This window comes from Manis javanica, chromosome 1, assembly GCF_040802235.1.
Source record: "Manis javanica isolate MJ-LG chromosome 1, MJ_LKY, whole genome shotgun sequence".
NCBI lineage: Eukaryota > Metazoa > Chordata > Mammalia > Pholidota > Manidae > Manis > Manis javanica.
In genome coordinates, this window is record NC_133156.1 from 113,240,071 (window position 1) to 113,259,796 (window position 19,726).

Genomic DNA, 19,726 nt, shown 5'->3' on the forward strand with positions numbered 1-19,726 from the left:
ATTCATAAAGTTTCAAGTTGAGACATATTTAAGTCAAAATGCAAACATACCTATAAAAAAAAGCAAAAAGGTTTTAAAAACTGTAAATAGACCAACCATCTATTCAACATTAAGGTGTGTAGCTAGAAAAATGACCATTAGAAAACTGTACAAAATGCTTGTGGTGTGTTAAATTTTTAAAAAATGGATAGAATATAATTCAACTATATAAAATAAGAGAAAAATATACATAAAGGAAACATATTAGAATAGTGACATTATAAGTAATGTTTTTTTTTCATTTGCCAAGTTGTTTTTCATGTGGTTATGTTATTTTTATCATTTAAAAATAATGTAATCTATTTTGAAAAAATAACAAGCAAACAGAAAAGACAAAAAGTTTAAAACAAAACTTCCCTATTTATTAAAATGTGTTATGAAATTACTCAGAAAGTGTTGGGTTCTCAAAAAACAAAGATTATTCTATAGCAATTTTTAGACAAGTTGCTTACTAAACAAGTGTGAAACAAAATATAGAACAGCATGAAATAAAATCTAATTCTATAATATGAAGTAACCTATCAGTAATAAGGGTTTGATTCTGCATTCATGGGAAAACAGCATCATTTTTAAGTTCCAAATGAATGATCTGAACACTTTTCCTATTCTCTTTACTTATTTTCCCTTTAAATAGCAGAACTTGTTTAATTTCAGTTTATAAACCAAGTTACATACTCCTATAAATGTAAATTTTCATTAGAATTTAATTTCCTTTCTCTTCTATTGATGAACCAGCATTTTCAAAAAAGAAGACATGTTGCTGAACAGCATATCTGTTGTGGGCTATGTAATCTGCTCTGTTGGTTTCTAAGTCCCTGTGGGATATATTTTATTATGTCAGTTATTTACATATGAGGAAACTGAGACTCAGAGAGTCTCAGTTATTCACCTAAGGTCACTGAGGCATTAAGTGGTGGGTGGGAATTGGATCACAGGCCCCGGGACTCTAACTTTCTTTCCCTTGCACCAGCTGCCTCCCTGGGAAGTTAAGTATTTGGTAGTGGCCACTTACAGAGCTCTGGAGATCATGATGCTCTTAGTCTTGATTTTTGTTGCTAAGAAACATCATGATAAAGTCCTAAAAAAAGAAATCAATGGTATTATTCATGTGTTTGATCTTCCAGTCACCAAAAGGAGTATTTGTACATACAAAGCACTATTCTTGCTGTTCTAGATGATGTAGTGATTAAGATTTGGTTATTGCCCTCTAGGGTCTAATAAACACTGTGGGGAGAAAAGGTGACAGAAGCAACCATTAGGATTTTTTGGCAACAAGCAACAAAACCAACTGAGGCCAATTTAAGCCAAAAAAAAATCTTTTGGAAATAAATTTAACTTTAAAACCTAAAGGAAAAATTGTATAGCCAGGCCTCATAACGGGTAGAAACAGAGCAACTTATTTAACACTCCCTGTGTGCCTGGTCCTGTTCTGAGTGTTCTACACATATTAAAATCTTTAATCCACACCACAATGCAATAAATTAGGTACTGTCATTATTATTACTATTTTAATAATAATAGTGTAGAGGAGGAGGTTAAGTACCTTGCCCAAAGTCTCACAGCTATCTTCAGGGTTGTGATGATAAGGCCTGGGTTCCAAAAGTTTTCATTTTGGGGGATACTTCCTTAGGGTTCTGATTTAAGGGGCCTAATCTGGGTCATGCTTTTTATTTTAGACAGGAGGTGATGTTACTAGGAGAAATTAGATAGGGAGAAATACAGATGTCCACTGTATTATAGAAATGATTAAATTAGGCTGTGGTGAGTGAGGACACGACTGGACACACCAGTTAGTTACAGGCTTTGAGGTTAAATATGTTGCCCCATTCCACAGGATACTCACACCAGAACCGGAACCAGTCATTCAACCACTAAGCCAGGGTGACCCAGCTTTCCAGTGATGTCATGTAGGTTCTTCACCTCACCAGCAAATGGAGAGGCCAGGACGGAAATCCCAGGATGAGAAATTTAGTGTAGGAATGCTGACAGGTCCTAAAGGTATCTGGGAAGTACTGTATGTGTCAGGGACCTGCCTGAACTGGCCTCCTTACGTATCAGTGATACCAGTGTGGTGAAACTGCTTAATCTGATAGTCTCCTTGATCTGATTGTACCTCATTTCCACCCTATTACCATGGTCCTCCCACCCCCACCCTTCAGTCCTGGCCTCCTACTGGAAGGAGAGAACAGTCAGCTTGAACCAGCTATTCTTTCTTTCTTCCCTCCTTCTTCCTTCCCCCTCCCTCCCTCGTCCTTCCCTCCTTCTTCCTTCCTGCCTGTCTGTCTGCCTTTCTTTCTCTTTCACTCTTTTCTTTCTTTCCATCTTATTTAACAAATATTTATTAAGCCCATTCTACCTGAACATGGCAGACACTGCCCTTCCCCCACCAAGCAGACCGTCTGGCGGGGGATACAGAATAGTGAGCAAGCCCGTGACCAAGTGCGTTGCCTGCTGAAACACAGCACATAGTGGGTGCTGTGGGAGCAGGGGTAGGGGCATCTGACAGAATCTTGGGGCAACTGGAGAAGGCTTACTGGAGGAAGTTCATTTCAAAAGGAGAGCTTGAAAAAAAAGAGCTGGGAGAAAGAAATATATAAGGCAGAGAGAATATTTGGGGCTACGGCCAGACAAAGGAATTGTGACCTGCAGTGAGGAAGGGTGATGAGAATGATACGGATTCATGCTTCAATCTGCTTGGGACAGAGAATAAAACATGTCCAGAAGTAATCAGAATATCAACTGGATTAAAAGGGTCACAACGAATTCAAGGAAGGTGAGTCTCCAGCTCTGCAGTGAGGGTCTGCAAAGACCTGGGGAGAGGCAGGATTTTGTATGAGTCTGAAGAATGAATCCTTTCAATCAGCAGAAGCAGAGGAAAGAGCACATCTGTAGGAGAAAAGGCCAGGGGTAGCCCAGGACGAACACTCTGCCCTGTTGCCTATTGTGATATTTTACATACCTAGATTGTGTCTCCCAGCCCCATAATTCCTTTGTCTCTCTCTCATTCATTCTTCAGAATTCACGTGGTTACATCCTCCAACATGTCCAGAGCAGCAAAGATAAAAATAGATGTTTTTTCTCTGTGCTATTGAAGGTCTTATTCCATTCAGTTTTGTATTGTCTAGGACTTACCATAATTTTGAGAACACACCAAGTCTTTAGTGGTTTTGATAAGTCAACTCATTTACTAATGAGTAAACATATGGGGAGGCAGCCTGGCCCAGGGTTTATGAGTGTGGTTCTGGAATCAGAATATTTGTATTCAAATACCAGTTGTGCTTCCTTTTAAGTGTGTGACTTGGGCCAATTATTTCAACCTTTGCTTCTTTATTTGTAAGGAGGAGATAATAACAAAACCTCCTCTAGGTTTCTTGAAAGAGAAAATGTGAGAAACTTAACAGAGTACCTGACATACAATGCATGCATCCATGATAGTTGTTCATAGTGTTGATATTATAATGTAATATCATCTTTCTCATAATGTGCACGTAGGTAGCAACAATATGGAGAAAATACACAAAAAATGGAAATTTCAGGAAAAAGCCTTCGGACAAATAACAAAATGTCCCTTGACTTGGTCAAGAAAGGATGACAATGATGACAGAGGTACAGTCAAGCCTGCACTGCCGTCTGCTCTGTTTGTTGACACCTTGCTTAGCCGAGTCCACTCTTAGTACCAGAAGCTAATATACTTCCTGGAATCTGTAATGAGATTGCAGAGGCTCATTCAAGCCTAGAGAACCTTTTCAAAACTGCAAAAACTATTTATATTGATATGATCCTTACCATTTCTCCATTCTCTTCAAAACTGTGCTCTCCTGCAGCCTTCTGTCCCCTTTCTTTGCAGGTCATCCTTAATTCCTTACTTCGGCATTCTACTCAGATCCTCTTCCCCAAGTTTCTTTTGTTTACTCTGTTCCCTACACCCATTCTCTGAAAAAATCTAATTGAAAATCCATTCCCTTAGGTGGGCTCATCCACCCAGAAGTAGTAAAAAACAATATAATTAACTCTTTTGCTCATTTATTCAATAAACACTTACGGAGACTCAATACCTGTTTCAGTCATAAGGAATACTTAGATGGAATTGAGAGCCTTACTCTAACAGATATTTTTTGTTTCAAAAAAGGTAGCATTCCAGACAGTGTGAAAGAGATATGTTGGAAAGGTTCTACAACTGCAGATAATCATCCATTCCTCTTGTACTTAGGCACCACCCCAGTCATAATTTATAGATTTCATAACTATTTCTAATCATGGAATAAAAAGAAGAGAAAGAGAACTTGCAAATGTACTAGTACAGTGGACATGTCATACAGTTATTACCTATCATATGTTTAATTCTTGGCATTTGTGAGGCTTTTGGTGTAAGTGTATAACATAGTGGTTAACAGCACAGGCTCAGAACTCAGATATCTTTGGATTAAAATCCCAGTTTTCACCTTATTAGTCATGTGACCTTGGATAAATTACCCAGTTCTGTAAGTTCAGTTTCCTTATTTGTACAATAAAGCTGCAAGGTTGTTAAAGATTAGATGATTTTGTTCGAACAGTTCTCAATATGCAGTGTTTTTGTAGTATAATAAGTAAATATGTCATTGAAATCAGCAATTAACCTATTGGTGTTAATTTCTCCCTCTTCATCATGCATATGCATGCATGTTTCTGACACACGTATGCAACATCCACAAAGGCTATCCAGAGTGCCAAAACCAATAAATGCATCATCTCACAAAACCCTAATTCCCAATCTTACATTTATATGTATTTACAGCATCTCCTCTCCATAAAACATCTTGTTTTATTCTTTTCCCGCTTTCTTAATACAAAGAAACATTAGTGACCTCAAGACTGGCTGCCTTCCGGTGTAATCGCAAAACCAAATATTACTCAAGAAAATTATTACAGAACCAGAGGTTGAAATGTAAGATATCTACAATCCACTTTAGGGATGAATAGGAGTATACCCAAGTGCTTTTGTGTGAAGATGCAAATTTATCATCAACACATCACCTCTCTCTTTCAGGTAGGCAGGATCACCTGCGCATCTAGGCTGGTGGAGAAATAAGAATAAAAGGTTATTACGAGACTATTTCATCAGTCTTTTAGCTTTCATCCTGGCATTTTCACCTCCCTTTGGATTAGTGAGAATTTGCTCGTCTTCATTCTTTGTGTTAGAAAGCCATATATAACTTCTTGTTTCTAGCTACCATATCAAACTGAAAAGTGTTGGCCATAGCAACAAAAATGTTAATATAACTTTGCCAAATAATGCTTAAGCGGCCGACTTAAGAAGAAAAATCACACAAATCACTGATTTGGCATTCTCACCTAGCATTTTCTGAAAAAACCAGCTTGACTCAGTTCTTCACTTTTCCTCTGGACACAAGGACATCATGTTGACATTTCTTGGTATCAGAATTGACTGCGACATAATGACAGACACAGAAGTCTTCTCATGAATTTTCTAGACAAATCCTGGAAACTCAGGATGGACCAGTAATGTTACATGTGTTTAAGGACCAGAAAATCTGGTAAGGAAGTAGTTTATTTGAACTCAAACTGAGTGACTGACTTAGAGACATTCACATATGCCCCATTCTGTGCTTGAGAATCCCAATGAAAGCGAAGGGAGTCTGCCTGAGCCGCCTGGACATGAAGTGATAGTTCCCTCCAAAGCACATTTGAATTTCAAGAGACACCACTATGCTGGACAGAATTCGTTTGCAAAGTTAAAATTATGTTCCACTATGGTGTAAAGGTCACCATTTCCAATTAGCTGAGTTTCTTCCTTATAAATATACTTACAATAGAGAGTTTGTAAATAATGTATAAAATCCTAAAGTATTGTAAATTTGATACGGTTTGTGTTCTGTTTTCAAATTTCAGCTTTGAATATTCTTTTGCAACTATTAGCTGCTGAATAACAGATATCCAAAACTTTCTTTAATCCTTTGTTTTTGTAAGTTTTGATTTTTAAACATTTATATATCTATGTATGTATATATATATATACATATATACATATATACATATATACATATATAAACATTATATGCAGCTATAAAGAGAATTATAGCTATGACTATTGATTATTTTGTATTGGTTTTTCTAAATAATTTCATTTTTTTCTTCATTTTCTTAAATCAGGTATATTCAAAAAGTGTCAGCTGCGTGATCTTCACTGGAAACTGAGAATGTATTTTTTCTTTGCCAACTAAAATGTCTTGTCGTCTTTTGCCTTCTTGATATTTGTGGTTTTGGCTAAGTAATTTAAAAGAGATGGGAATTTAGAGGTTGCTGCAATGAAAATTGATATACAGTCAATACTCCTAGTAACTTAGCATGACTGTCTTTTTCTTGACTTGAATGGAAAGTAGATACGAAATAGCAAGGAAGATTATTCTCTTCATCCTTTGAAGTCTCTTCAACTCCATGACAGGTCACTTAATGATTTGGGGAGAATGTCAATTCGGAATGATCCATACTCTTTATAAGGACACTCAACCCAAGGGGTAGGATTTAGTTGGTTATAAGAATGGTATATAGAGTATGCTTCGAAGAGACACACTTTCCATTTTAAGAAAAATATGAATATGTAAATAAAGATCAGACTCCCTGACTTTGAGAAATCTATCTTCATGCTTTCATTATCTATCAAATATTATGAAAATGCCAAGCATTTGACAATGATATGCACTGTTCCAACGCCAAGGAAATTTGGAAGCTTCAGAATAAAAAACAATATGAACAGATTTAATATATTTAATAATCTTATCTGGAATGTAAAATTTTCAAGCAGCAGAGCTTCACTAGTCTCATTCATATAAATAGATACAATATATGTGTCACACACTTAAGGAAAACCAAAAATTTTAAATGTAACATTTGCTTATTCTAAGAAATGCATTTTTTTAATTTAAAAAATGGTATCACAAAGCTCGTTATCATTTTCACCTAGGTAATTACGTTTTTCCTTTTGTTTTGTTTTTTTTCTTTTGAATTTTCAATTATCAAGTTCGGTGACTCATTGTTGGTAAGTCGAGAGTTTGACCATACACCTAATTAAAAAAAAATAACTTGGCAACACCAGAAAAGCATTGTCACCAAACAATAAATAACGCTTCCATCTAAAATATCACTTAAAGATGAATACACTTCGGGAGTTGAAAGAAGGCCGGCGCACCTGCGGCCCAAACCTTAAATGCAAAATAAAGACAAGTGGGTTGTAGGGTGCCTTTCCCTCTTCAAAATAAAATTCTTTACAACATACAAGACAAATGGCACAAAAGTGAAAGGGCAGTGATGCAGACTGGATAGGCTTACAGCGTAATTGAATTAAGGCTTGTGTGCCACATATGACCACAAAGCAGGTCTACGCTTGGGCCTGCTGAATGGCGGTGGCTGGCCTGTCAATAAAGCCCCTTTAAACTGGTTAAATGCATCATAAGTGTGCAGAGAGCTTTCTAGCTAACAGGTGGCTGAGTAAACCTCAGCTGGTGCCACACAGGGCTGTCGCATTGACCTTCTTTAGGGTAATTTCAGCCCTCTTTTAAAAAAAAAATTTTGTTACTGTACTTGCTGTGGTGGAAACAATTTAGGGATGAATAATTTCTTTGGGTCCCTAGAGGCGCCGGTGGCTCTCTCTCCCTCTCCCTTTTTTCTTGCTCTCTCTCTCCCTCTCCCCGTCTTTTTCTCGGTCTTGCAACTGAATTAACATAAAGGAACAGTGACAACAGCAAGCTGAAAAGCATAGCTGGTGGGAGGATTAAGTATATCATTGAAAGGAATTATGTTGTAAATGACTGGGAGGGGCAGGCGCTTCTGTTCCTTGGTCCCATCTGGTCCTTAAAGAATACCTTGTTGTAATTACCCCCAGATGGTTTGTGCTCCACTGGGGTCTGGACAGCCAGGTGCCACTGTGCCCTGCTGGGTGTGATATTCATTGCTACATGCAGTGACAAAAATGGACTTTATTGAAACCTAATTTCTTCCAGGGTATTACACAAATATGAACTGAACCTAGCTCATCGAGAGAGAGCTTTGTTTATTTCCAAGCCGAAACAGTCTCACCTAAGATAAGGCTTCCTGGGTGTTTTACTTCTAACAGCTATCTGAAAGGGCAGAAGCAAAACCAGTCACAATATGTGCTGGATTGAATTCAGTATTTTTAAATAATGGAAGCAGTTGCCGTTGATGGCAGGTTTTTATTTCATGCTGTTAGGTAGTTTTAAAATGAAAACTAAGATTTTCAACACTGTGTTTTGATACTTTATTATTGAAATTTACAGTAAATAAAGTGAATTATAATCTTTCCAAATCTAAACACATTTTTACATTAGTGAGCAAATATTTTTAACTCAAAATTGAATCACATATTCACTACAAAACATACCTCACCACTTAATTTCAGACTTGGACTGAAACATTGATATTATCATAGAAAGATAAGAAAATGAAAAATAATTATTTAAAAAGTTAGCTTTCTTGATGAGCACAAAGATGGAATTTTACAAAATAATGCTTACTTTAACTCTCTATAAGAAAATTTCACTTTTAATTTGTACATATTTAATGTACTTTAGAAACAGCAATAACTGGCAAATATTGAAAGTCATATTGCATGATTCAGTTATATTTAGTTTTACTCGTTACATTTGCAGCAAGTCTAATAATTCTTATTTGATAAAACACATAACAGAATATCTGTAGATCTTGCTAATTTCAAAAACAAAATAGCAATTCCATGTCTTAGTATAATTTTGCATAGATGAACATTTTAGCAAAGCTATTCCAATTTGTTACTTTAAATCATGAATTTTTCAATGTAGAATTTGGAAATTTTTAATATGAAAATCAAGTAGGAAGTAAAGCAAAGAGCAGAAAATGAATTCACTTGGTATTCCTTCTTTCTTTATAGTTATAAATTTTATATGGTATAAAGAAGATATAAACAGGGTTAATCTTAATGAGACTACTTTCCTTCAATGCATTTGACCAAAGTGTGTTAAACTATGAAAGTACAGGCTAAAAACAAGACAAAATAAAAATGCTTCCTGCTGCATACTTAAAAGAAAGTTAAATACATGACAGTGGAATAGGGAAGAGTGATTTTAGAGACTGGAGACGTACACCTTGGAACAATTGTTCTGAAACACTGAACTTTGTCAGCTGAGAAGAACAGGTTTTAGGTACCTTGTAAATATAATCGAGGTAAAATTCTTTCTGTCTGTAAATACAGTCCTAATATTCTGTTCAAACTTTACTGTGTTTTGGAGGCAAAATATCGTTACTACTATCCCCAGTATATGTACAATACATAGGAAGACAGAAGAGAGAGAACCAGAAGAACTGAGCTCTAGTTCTAGCCTTAGACGTCCATTTGAACTTCATAAACTTCAGTTTCTGTGCCTGCAGAATTATTGTAAAGAGCTAGATTATGAGATCAGATCTGTGTTTTTAAAAATATGTGTGTTTGATGGTGCTATGGGCGATACGGGAAAGCATGGGATCTAACGTGGTCCAGGTACTCACGACAGGAACTGGAGTGGTGACAGATTAGATGGATGAAGAAGAAAGTGGGGAAAGACATTTAAGACTAGGGAGAAATCATGGGAATTGGAAGTTTTAATTATGGCTTAGTGGAATTTTTAAGTATTTTATCAACTTTTTTCACTTTTGATGTATTTTGGTACACTTCTTTCAATGTCATGTAAGAGGTAATGGTGAATTCAAACTCCATTCTTCAGGCATTGACTGCTGAAATGTTTTGCGTGTGGGCACTTCATGAGAGCTGTATGCTACAAAGAACTAGAGGGAAACGATAGCATTTAAAAAATGCATATGTACGTATATGCACATTCCATTGTCTGTATACACACACACACACACACACACACACACACACACACACACACACACAATGGACCTGGAGGTAAGAGAATTAGCGACATACTGTTTAAGGGCACAAACTTGCAACTAGAAAATGAGAAAGTTCTGGAGATCTGATGTACACCATACCAATTATAGCCCACAATACTGCATTATATACTTCAAAATTGCCAAGAGACTAGACCTTAAATATTCTTACCATAAAATAGAAATGATAATTATGAGACATGATAGAGGTGTTAGCTGGTGATAATCATATTGCAATATATAAATGTATCAAATCAACAAGTTGTATACCTTAAATTTACATAATGTTATATGTCAATTATATCTCAATAAAAAAATTTAAAAGCAAATGATTCACACAGGATCCCAGAAAAAGTATACGCTTAATGAATTAGCATGCCTATAACTGGCTACCCAAACCATCTGATGAGGGAAAGACAGATCACTGGGGAAAAATGCCATCATAAAATTGCTTTCCTGGATAAAATGGGAATTTAGACTTAAACTGTCTCTGGATCCTTTGCTAAAATGCAGTATTTTCTAAAATATCAAAAGTTTTATTTTAACCTTGGAAAGGAAGTCTGAGGCCTAAGGACTGTTGATCCACAACACAGACACATATTTCCTTATGATCTACAATTCTGTAACACCCTCTCCAGTGCTCTGGGGATCTGCCAAAAATTTAAAAAAGGAAAACCTTAGCTAGATAGTTGTCATTGCCTACTAACTGGTGTGTTTCTGTCTCAGAGTTTGTCTTTTCAAGGCCTTCCTTTTATTCTGGCATTAATTTTTCCAAAATACAAATTTTAATTTCCTAGTCCTTTATTGCCTGTAAATCCAAACTTTTAGACCTGAAAAAGCCCTTCTTGGCATCTGGCTTCCATCTTTTTAATCTCACCTCTTTCAGCATTCCTCCTTCCCTAGTCTTCAGCAACACAGAAAACAGTATTAGACCACTCTGCCTTCAAATAGGAGCTTCCCCCACTTTAAGTCTGATGAGCTCCTGTTCTCCCCTCAAAAGCCAGCTAAAGTGCTCCTTCAGCAGACAAATACTAAAAGAGCAATTGTACAGAGAAGGTTAGCATGGCATCTGTGCGAAGGTGGCTTGCAAATTTGTGAAGGATTCCATACTTTTATACTGTATGATTCCACTTACATGAGGTACCTAAGGAGTTCAGCTCAGAGACAGAAAGTGGAATGGTGGGTAGGCTGGGGAGCGCAGGGGATGGGTAGTTATTGTTGAATAGGTACAGTATATTGTTTGTATTCTGTACTTTGCAAAATGCAGAGTTATGTGAAGGGATAGTGATATGGAAGCTACATAACCTGAATACACTTAATGCCAGTGAACTGTACACTTAAAATTGGCCAATTTGATAAATTTTATGTTATGTATATTTTTCCACAATTTAAAAAAGCAGTTAAAACTCCAGGCTCCCCTTCCTCTGTACCCATCCTCTCCCTAGAGGAACTTAGACACTTCCATGATTTAATCAGTAGACTGATAAAACTGCAGCCTAAGTGATTGTAAAAGATTTTAACCTTGAACTCAGTGCTGCTTAAAACTCATCAAATACTTGGTTGGGCAACATAAATTTGCAAAGGATTGCCTGAGTGAAATACGGTACATGTTTTCCTATCGATACCAAAAATCCCATTGTTGGAATAAACCACACATGGAGAAATCCACACATCTGGACCATATGGTTTGTTTTCTTGTAAAACTGCTTTTATTAACTGTAATTTGGCATTATGTCATCATTGGCCCAAGCTAAGAGCCACTGTAAGGAATAGCCCTATGAAATCCATGTAATGCACAGATGTTAAGGATGGTATATTGTTCTCTTCTTGACTACCTATGAGGAAAAACTCATTGCTTTTAGCACCAAGAATAGATCTGTTTTCTTTTCCTTTGTAGGTAAATGACCAGTGTAATTGACTATGTTCTCACTTTTGCCTGCCTTCCAGAACACCTAGAGGCCAACTGCTAGTCTGTTCTAACATTTTCATTTTCTAGACCTTAACTACACCTCTTATATATTCCTTTGCAGTTGACTTCAACTTATCTATTCAAACTTTCTTTTTTCTCTGAATTCACTTCATTATTCATTTTTCCTTTTATTTCATGTTGCTGTGAGCCACTTTAAATCCAGTTTTGAATAAATGAGGAATAAATGAACAATTGACTAATAAATTCATCCTCTCCTCTAAGTTCCTATTGGATATTGAATATATTTCTGTTATTGCTTTATCACCAGTTGACATGTCTGCCATTCACACTGGTCATTATGCTCTTTTAATGCATGATTCATGTCTTATTAATATTATTGTTTATCTCAGTATAATTAGGATGCCTAGCCTAGCTAATAATACATATAAAGTAGGTTTATTAGATTGAAATGATATCTGAATAAAAAGGAGAAATACAGTAACTTTAAAAACACAATGTAATTTATTAATCTTTATTAACTCAGAACATACAAATTTTTTGCAAACCAATTGTAACTTTTTAGAATGTTAATAGTAAGAGCTAAAAACTCAGAGAAGCTGCCTTAAAGAATTTACAGTGTAAAATAAATTCTTTCTTATTCTACTTCTTCTGTCTGTTAGCATTCAACCAAATACTCGGCTCAATTATTTCTCTTTATTGTGTGTGCATGTTAGTGTAGCAGACTTTAGGTATAACAAGACTTACAGTGGGGTAAACATCTCTATGTATGTGTGTAATTAAAGACTATATATCTATTATGTGTGTGTATATATACACACACATGTGTCCACATATGTAATATACATGATAGATATATATAAAACTTCTGTTATACATAGATACATAGATATATTTATTAGTTATATATATGTTTTATATATGCACATAATATAAAATATACAGGTATATATAAACACAAATGATGGATGTGTGTGTGTGTGTCTATAAATACAATCATAGTTATTTGTATAAATTCATAGATATATTTATACCAAAATAAGTCTTACTAGTTCTATTTATTGAAATCAAATTCTTTACTTGGTGTCCACAAGAGAACATTCTTTTGTTTTCTGACTTTTTCTAGTGTAATTTGCTCCTAATAGTGCTCTTTCCTTGGCCTCCGTAGCAAACTTGTTCCTGTGATCATTTTTCTGCTTACTCCACAGTCCACATATGTTTAATTTTATTCTTATTTATGGCTTCATCTACAAAATTCCAAACGACTTTCCCTAAGCAACAAGCACATATCCAACTCCCCTTGGACATGTCCACACAATTAGCATCATTTCTCCAACTGAATCCTTTATTATCTTCATGCCTTGACACTCCCATGGGATCCCTCCCTTTCTTATATCCCTTGTCTTCACGGTTGGCATTTTCGGCTTCCTATCATCCAAAGTTGACTCCTGGAAGTAATTGTTTCATTTCCTCTCTCATTATTCTTCCCAATAACCAGTGTATCACCAGCTCCTCCTCATCTCACCTCCTAAATATTTCTCAAATTCTCTCTTCCAAATCATTCTGCCATCTATTATCTCCTTTGGGATGTTTGATGAAAACCAGGATGATTATTCTAAACTCCTAAAATCCAACCTTTTTTTTTTTGACTACTGATATCTGAAAGGCAAATATCACCATGTATCCTATGGGCTTAAAACTCTCTACTGGCTCTGCACTACCCACAAATTCGTGGTTAGCTCGTCGGCGTGGCATGTATGGTTCTTGCCCTTGGCTCCGCCCCTGCCCGAGGAGGACACCTCCAGGGATGTGCTTCTTGCCTTTCCTTGAACATACTCCACTGTTTCAAGTGTCCAGGACTTTGCTAGCACCATTCTCTACCTGACGGATCCCTTCTTCCCTTCTTCAACCTTGTAAGTAATGGAACGAACCTAGGTTTAAGATCAAACAAGTTTTCCCTTTCACCTTCACCACTTGATGTTCTAAAACTTGCATGACAGAGAATGAACCAAAACACTGTTGACACTGCTTCACCCTACAGTCATTTTCCAGACAAGTGGTTTAATTAATTTGTAAAAAAAAAAAAAAAAAAAGTTTTGTTTTAGCAAGGATTTTAAACTCCACTAAATATTTGCTATGGCATTGAGCCTTCATTGACTAATCTTTCACAGACAATAACACAGATATTCTGAATGAATTTTCTGGAATGGTTTTATTCTTATGGGCAAGTGTATTCCACATATGTATTTATTCTAGAATTTGCAAACCGTGATCCTGTCTTTTCAGTCTGAAAATTGCAACCATGTGTTTTAAAGGACAGAGAATTCCTGGCAATAGAATAATCACTTTTTAGCAAGGATTAGTAGGTAAAGAAATGGTGTAGACATCACTATGGCAATAAAGGAATTAGCACAGAAGATGTTAGAGAGAAATGTAGTCCAAGAAGAATCAGTATAGCACAGTCCAAGAGGCTCATTAGCCACCTGTTATAAGAAGAGCCCAGACTCTGAGATTTCTCTTCATCCATTTCATTTTTATTTATTTATTTTTTAGTTTCTCTTTCGTTTTTTGGTCCATTTCATTTGGAAAACTTGAGCTTCATGAAGATTAACAGTTCTCTTGAAATCCCCTTTTGAAATGCTAGGCTCCTCTCAGAACCAAGAAGATAGTGAGGTAGATCTAGACAAAACAACCTTTGGGTCAAAACAATCTTTGGGGCAAAAACAAACTTTGCTAATGCAAAGATCATAGTCAATTAAAATTTGGTGTCAATTCAACTTTTCCTTTGACTTTTATAAGTCATAGAATAAAGTAAACTAAATTTGTTGGAATAAATTAGCTTCTCTATGATGTTGGGATTATAAGGTATTTAAATTATTTTATTTATGCTTAACTGCATTAAATTTTTTTTCTCTCTAACCATACAAAATTAAAAACTTATTTTAAATGTATTTTTGGAAATAAATACAACAAAAGTCTCCATGTAAAGTGAAAATATTTTCTGTTATTTTTTACTTTTACTGCTAGCAATTTTTAAAGGAACATTTCAATACCTTAGGGATACATGCAGAAAAACATGTTAAACTTTGTACAGTGTCTTATGTCTAAAGTTTGGGCAGTTTCTGCATTTTTATTTGTAAATACTTTTTCTCATTCCACAGAAATATTTTACATAGATCATCAAATGGTACCTTCTAAAGCACAAAACCAAGTTTCCTTTGCCTTAAAGTTTCAAAGATTCAGAGGTGTTCAGCTATTTTTATTTGTTTTGGGCCAAGAAAGGGTAGTAAGACCAAGTGGGATGGTAAGAAGAAGGGGTATTTTGGAAAGAACAAAAATCAAAATATGAAACATAAATTCTTTATGTGACCTTCTGTCACACCATAACTTCCATGGTGCCTTAGTTCCTTTAATGAGAAGGGAGGAAATGAGGACAGAGACAGAGAGAAAGACAGAGAGAGAAGGAAAGAGAGAGAGACTGGACTTAAGTATATACGGCTAGAAGCACCACCTGAAAGAAGTAGTTCTGTATGCAGCCTTTCAGGGTTTTGTTTGTTTTGTTCTGCTTTGCTTTGCTGATCTTCCCTGGCCAGGAGAAAATTCACTTTCACGTATCACCTTCTCACGCCTCACTTCCCCAGAGCTTCTTGGCCTCAGCTCTGCCTCAGCACCCTCAAATGCTTCCTCCAAGAAAACACTCCAGTCTAAGCCAGGCGTTAACTAGCGCGCAGCTGCAACCTGACGCGGCAACTTAACTTCCTCTTAAGGGGGCAGATAAATTACCATTTTTGGTGCACAGTGCTCTGCGGGCTGCTTCGTAGGATTCTAATGCCTCTGGTAGTCTTTTGGCCTCAGATAATCAGCACTGCATTTGCAGCTGGCTTTTTTTTTTAACGTTAAAAAGTAGAAAAATGCAAAACGATATAGAACCATTCTCACTAAATATTGCAAATGTTAAATTTTTTAAAATCATTTTTGACTCAATGTATATAGAGAAACAGACACCCATACACAGATACACACATACAACACACACACAGATGTTTGCACAAACACACATATATAGACTGACTGTTCTATTTCATTTAGAGCAATACAATGCAGGAGAATGTCTTCTTTTGTTCTTGTCCTTAAGTCTATTACCCATTCTTTCCATCCCCAAGCCAATGCCAAGATATTGACTTGATTTCCTTGTACTCAATCTATATTCTAATGTTTTTGTATACGTATGTGTGTGTATCTCCACCAACAATATATTGTATTGCTTTGCATGTTTAAAAAAATTTTTATATAAATGCCAGTGTATTATTTAGCAAATTGCCTGGCAGTATATTTTTGTAATTTCTTTGATATATATAGACAGGTCTCAACTGTGGTTCATGGTATAAATACATCACAATTCATTTACCTATTTTTCTATATATGCTTATTTATATTGTCATTATTTCTCCTTACAAATAATGCTACAAAGAATGCTCTGGCAGGCACATTTAAGAGTATGCTTACTTGCTGGGCCATTGGATGTGCATATATTCAGCTTCAACAGATACTCTCAAGATATTTTTTAAAGTGGTTGCACCACTGAATAGTATCCATGTTTCCACTACCCCATATCTTCATTAATGCTTGGCCTTTAATTTGCAGCTTCCTGATTGCTATTAGTAAGTTTCAGTATATTTCATTTCTTTGTTGCTCATTCAGATTTTTCTCTCTTAAATTATTCTTTATGACCTTTGTTTATTTTTCTCTTAGGATTCTTTATTTTTTCCTCTCTCTCTCCCTTCCCTCCCTTCTTTGTTTCTTTCTCTTCTCCTTTTTATTTCCTTTCCTCCCTCTATTTTCCATCTCTCCCACCCTCCTCCCCACTCCTTTTTTCTTTTCAATTGTCAGGGACTTGTCATAATAGCCTTTATATAAAACCTCTCAATATGTGATTTATTTTTAATTTGCTTACAGTGCTGTCACCAGAATTTCAAATTTTAATATAAACCAATATAATGATCTATTCACTTATGAGTATCTTCTTGTGTATTGTTGAGAAATCTTTTCTTATCCCCAGTTACAGGAGACGGTCTTTTAAATATTCATCTAATTTAAAAAAAATATTTTCTACATTTTAAAATTTAGTCCATCTGGAATTTATTTTATCTTATAGTTTTATGTAAGGATCAAATTTACTTCTTCCCATATGGAAAGCCAACATGTCGCGACATTATTTATTGAACAGTCTACCTTTTCCCTACAGAGTTGTGTATCTACTTCTGTATAGGTTCTCATATATGCTTGAGTCGGTTCTGGGTGTTTTATTCATTTTTTATAGATCTTTTTATCTATCCCAACATCAAACACATTGTTTTAATTATGTATTTATAACAAGCTTTAGTATCCTATATGCTATGACAGACCCCTGTCTTTCTTCTTCCATTTTTAGAATTGTATTGGTTATCTTGGCTGTTTACCCTTTCATATGAATTTCAGACTGTTCAGCTTCAGTACAAATCACACTGGGGTCTTGATGAAAATTGTATTGAACATTTGTAATAATGCTGGAAACTTCTCCACCTATGAAAATAGTTTGTCTTTCTCTGGTTCAGATTTATTTTATTTCCTCCTATAATATTTTGCCATTTTCTCAATTGATTTCATGGGCTTCTTTTATTATATTACATTTATAATTTTATTTAATGTTATATTTATTATATTACATTTAATCCAAGGTTTTGATGCTATTCTGAATGAAAGTCCTTTTTTTATTCCATTTGTCTATTGGTTATTCTTGTTACAGAAGAAGGTTTGGGATTCTGTTGATCTATGGTTATCTAGTTTTATTAGCTTTTAGATCATTCCAGATCCTCTTTGATAGAAAATCATAATGTCAGCAACTCACACAGCTTTGCTTCTTCCTATTCAAAACCTATGGATGTTATTTCTTTACCTTCTTTTTCTTTGGCTAGAACTCTGTTTTTATGGTGAAGAACATCTGTCTGTAGCCCTTCTCATCCTGTTTCTGACTTTAATGGAGATGGTTCCAAAGTTTTGCCATAATTTTGAAGTCAGATGCATGTTTTTTAGTAAGATACCTTTTATCTAGTTAAAGAAGTATTTCTATCACTAATTTGTTTAAATTAGTAGAATTTTACAAAACTGATGTTGGATTTTATTAATTGCTTTGTTTATGTCTATCGAGAAGATTTTATGATTTTTTTCTAATTTCTTCTTACAAACAATTTCAAAAATACAAGAAAGATGAAAGAATATGTTTTATCTGCCCTCAGGGTCTACTTGTTTCCTTTCACTAGGCTGAAGCTACCATCTTCAGCAATGGCTGCTGTTGGCTACATTGGAGCACAACTGACTCTTTCTGCAGAGAATTGCTCTTAGCCAATGGGAGCTGCCTCTCCAGAGAAGTGAGTACTTCCTCCCTTGGCCTTCCCACCTCTGCTCCGCTCCCATTGCTTACAGGCCTCAGTTATCAAATTCCCATAGGTGATTTTTTTTTCCACCTGGACCCACCTGGCAAGCTCTCTCTCTAGTCCTATGGGAGATTTTTTTCTGTCTTCTTCTGAAATTTGGACTCTTCATGCTTCCTGGTAGCTCAGTTCCAGTTTCTTGTCAAGTTCTGGCCCTCAGAAAGCATTCTTTTCTGTGGTAGTGTTAAAACTCAATTTGCAACTGTTGAAACCTGTATTTTGGCCTGATTTCCTACTAATCCCTCAAGCTGTAAGTCAAGCACATTCATCTGACAATGAGATTCCTCTTCTTCTGACACCTGAAAATTTTTTCTTTCTCTTTCCAAGTTCAAAAATGATTGTTTATTGATGTGTTTTGTTTGGTTGTTGTTTTATGTTTTCTCTAACATTACATATTATATAAGTAAATTGTAAATTTTTAAATTAAAATAAAGGCAAATTGAAAATAGTAAGTTGAGTAAGTTTTAAATTAATTAATATGTACCTTACACACATAGAAAAGTCATGTCCTATAAGCACTATGAGCACTGTATCCAATTGAGAGAGTTTACACAGCAATTAACTATACTTAAAGCTAATATGAAACACAATTCTGAATTTTCTGTATATTAGTCTTTTCTATGTCATAGCCTTGAAATAAATATTACATTTCACTATGGCAATAATGTCAAAAACATCAGAGTTAGATAAAAAAAAATAAGCTAAGTTGCCAACAGAGATCACTCCTGTTTTTTACATTTTTATTATTTTTAAGACAATATTTTTAGAGTTGTTCTAACGGCTGTGATGTTCTTAGTTGTAACCCCTGTCACATCTTTCATAATTCTCACACATCAAGTCTTACCCTGAAACCTGGGAACATTTCACTGCTTCTCAGGAAACTGATATTAATGCTCTAATATGAAAGAATGCTGAGTAAAATGGAAATAGGTTTTCTTGTTTGTAAAACAGATAGACTAAAACCTAGGTTGGTAGGTTTTTTGAGACGATTAAGTTAGATAATGCATACAAAGTTGGTCCCATGCGTCTAGCATGAAATGAAAGTTCCACAAGCAGTAGCCATTTTTGCTGTTACATATTAATGTCTTTCGGGAGCTGCTTCTCCAAAGTTGGCTGTCCCATCTCAAGGTCACCTCATCACTAGCAATTGGTTTGGGAAGAAAGTGTGAAATTTAAACTTTAAAGGCTACATAATAAGATTCCTATTCACAAACAAGAAAATTATAGGAGGTAATCAGCAAATATAATTCAACTAGGAATGTTTTCCAATGTTAAAAAAACAAGCATGTTTAATGACCCTTTCTTTATACACCAATCAGGCAAATGGGATGTTTCATTTAAATGGATTTTCCATACATCAAAATCCTAAATA

General features: G+C 35.3%; 1 non-coding gene across 1 annotated transcript; it reads left to right on the forward strand.

Annotated features, from left to right (window-relative positions):
• Window positions 1-10,966: 10,966 nt before the first annotated feature.
• Window positions 10,967-11,071, forward strand: LOC118973091 (U6 spliceosomal RNA). The gene has a single exon (XR_005062315.1). It is a non-coding gene; the product is annotated as a U6 spliceosomal RNA (small nuclear RNA).
• Window positions 11,072-19,726: the final 8,655 nt, after the last annotated feature.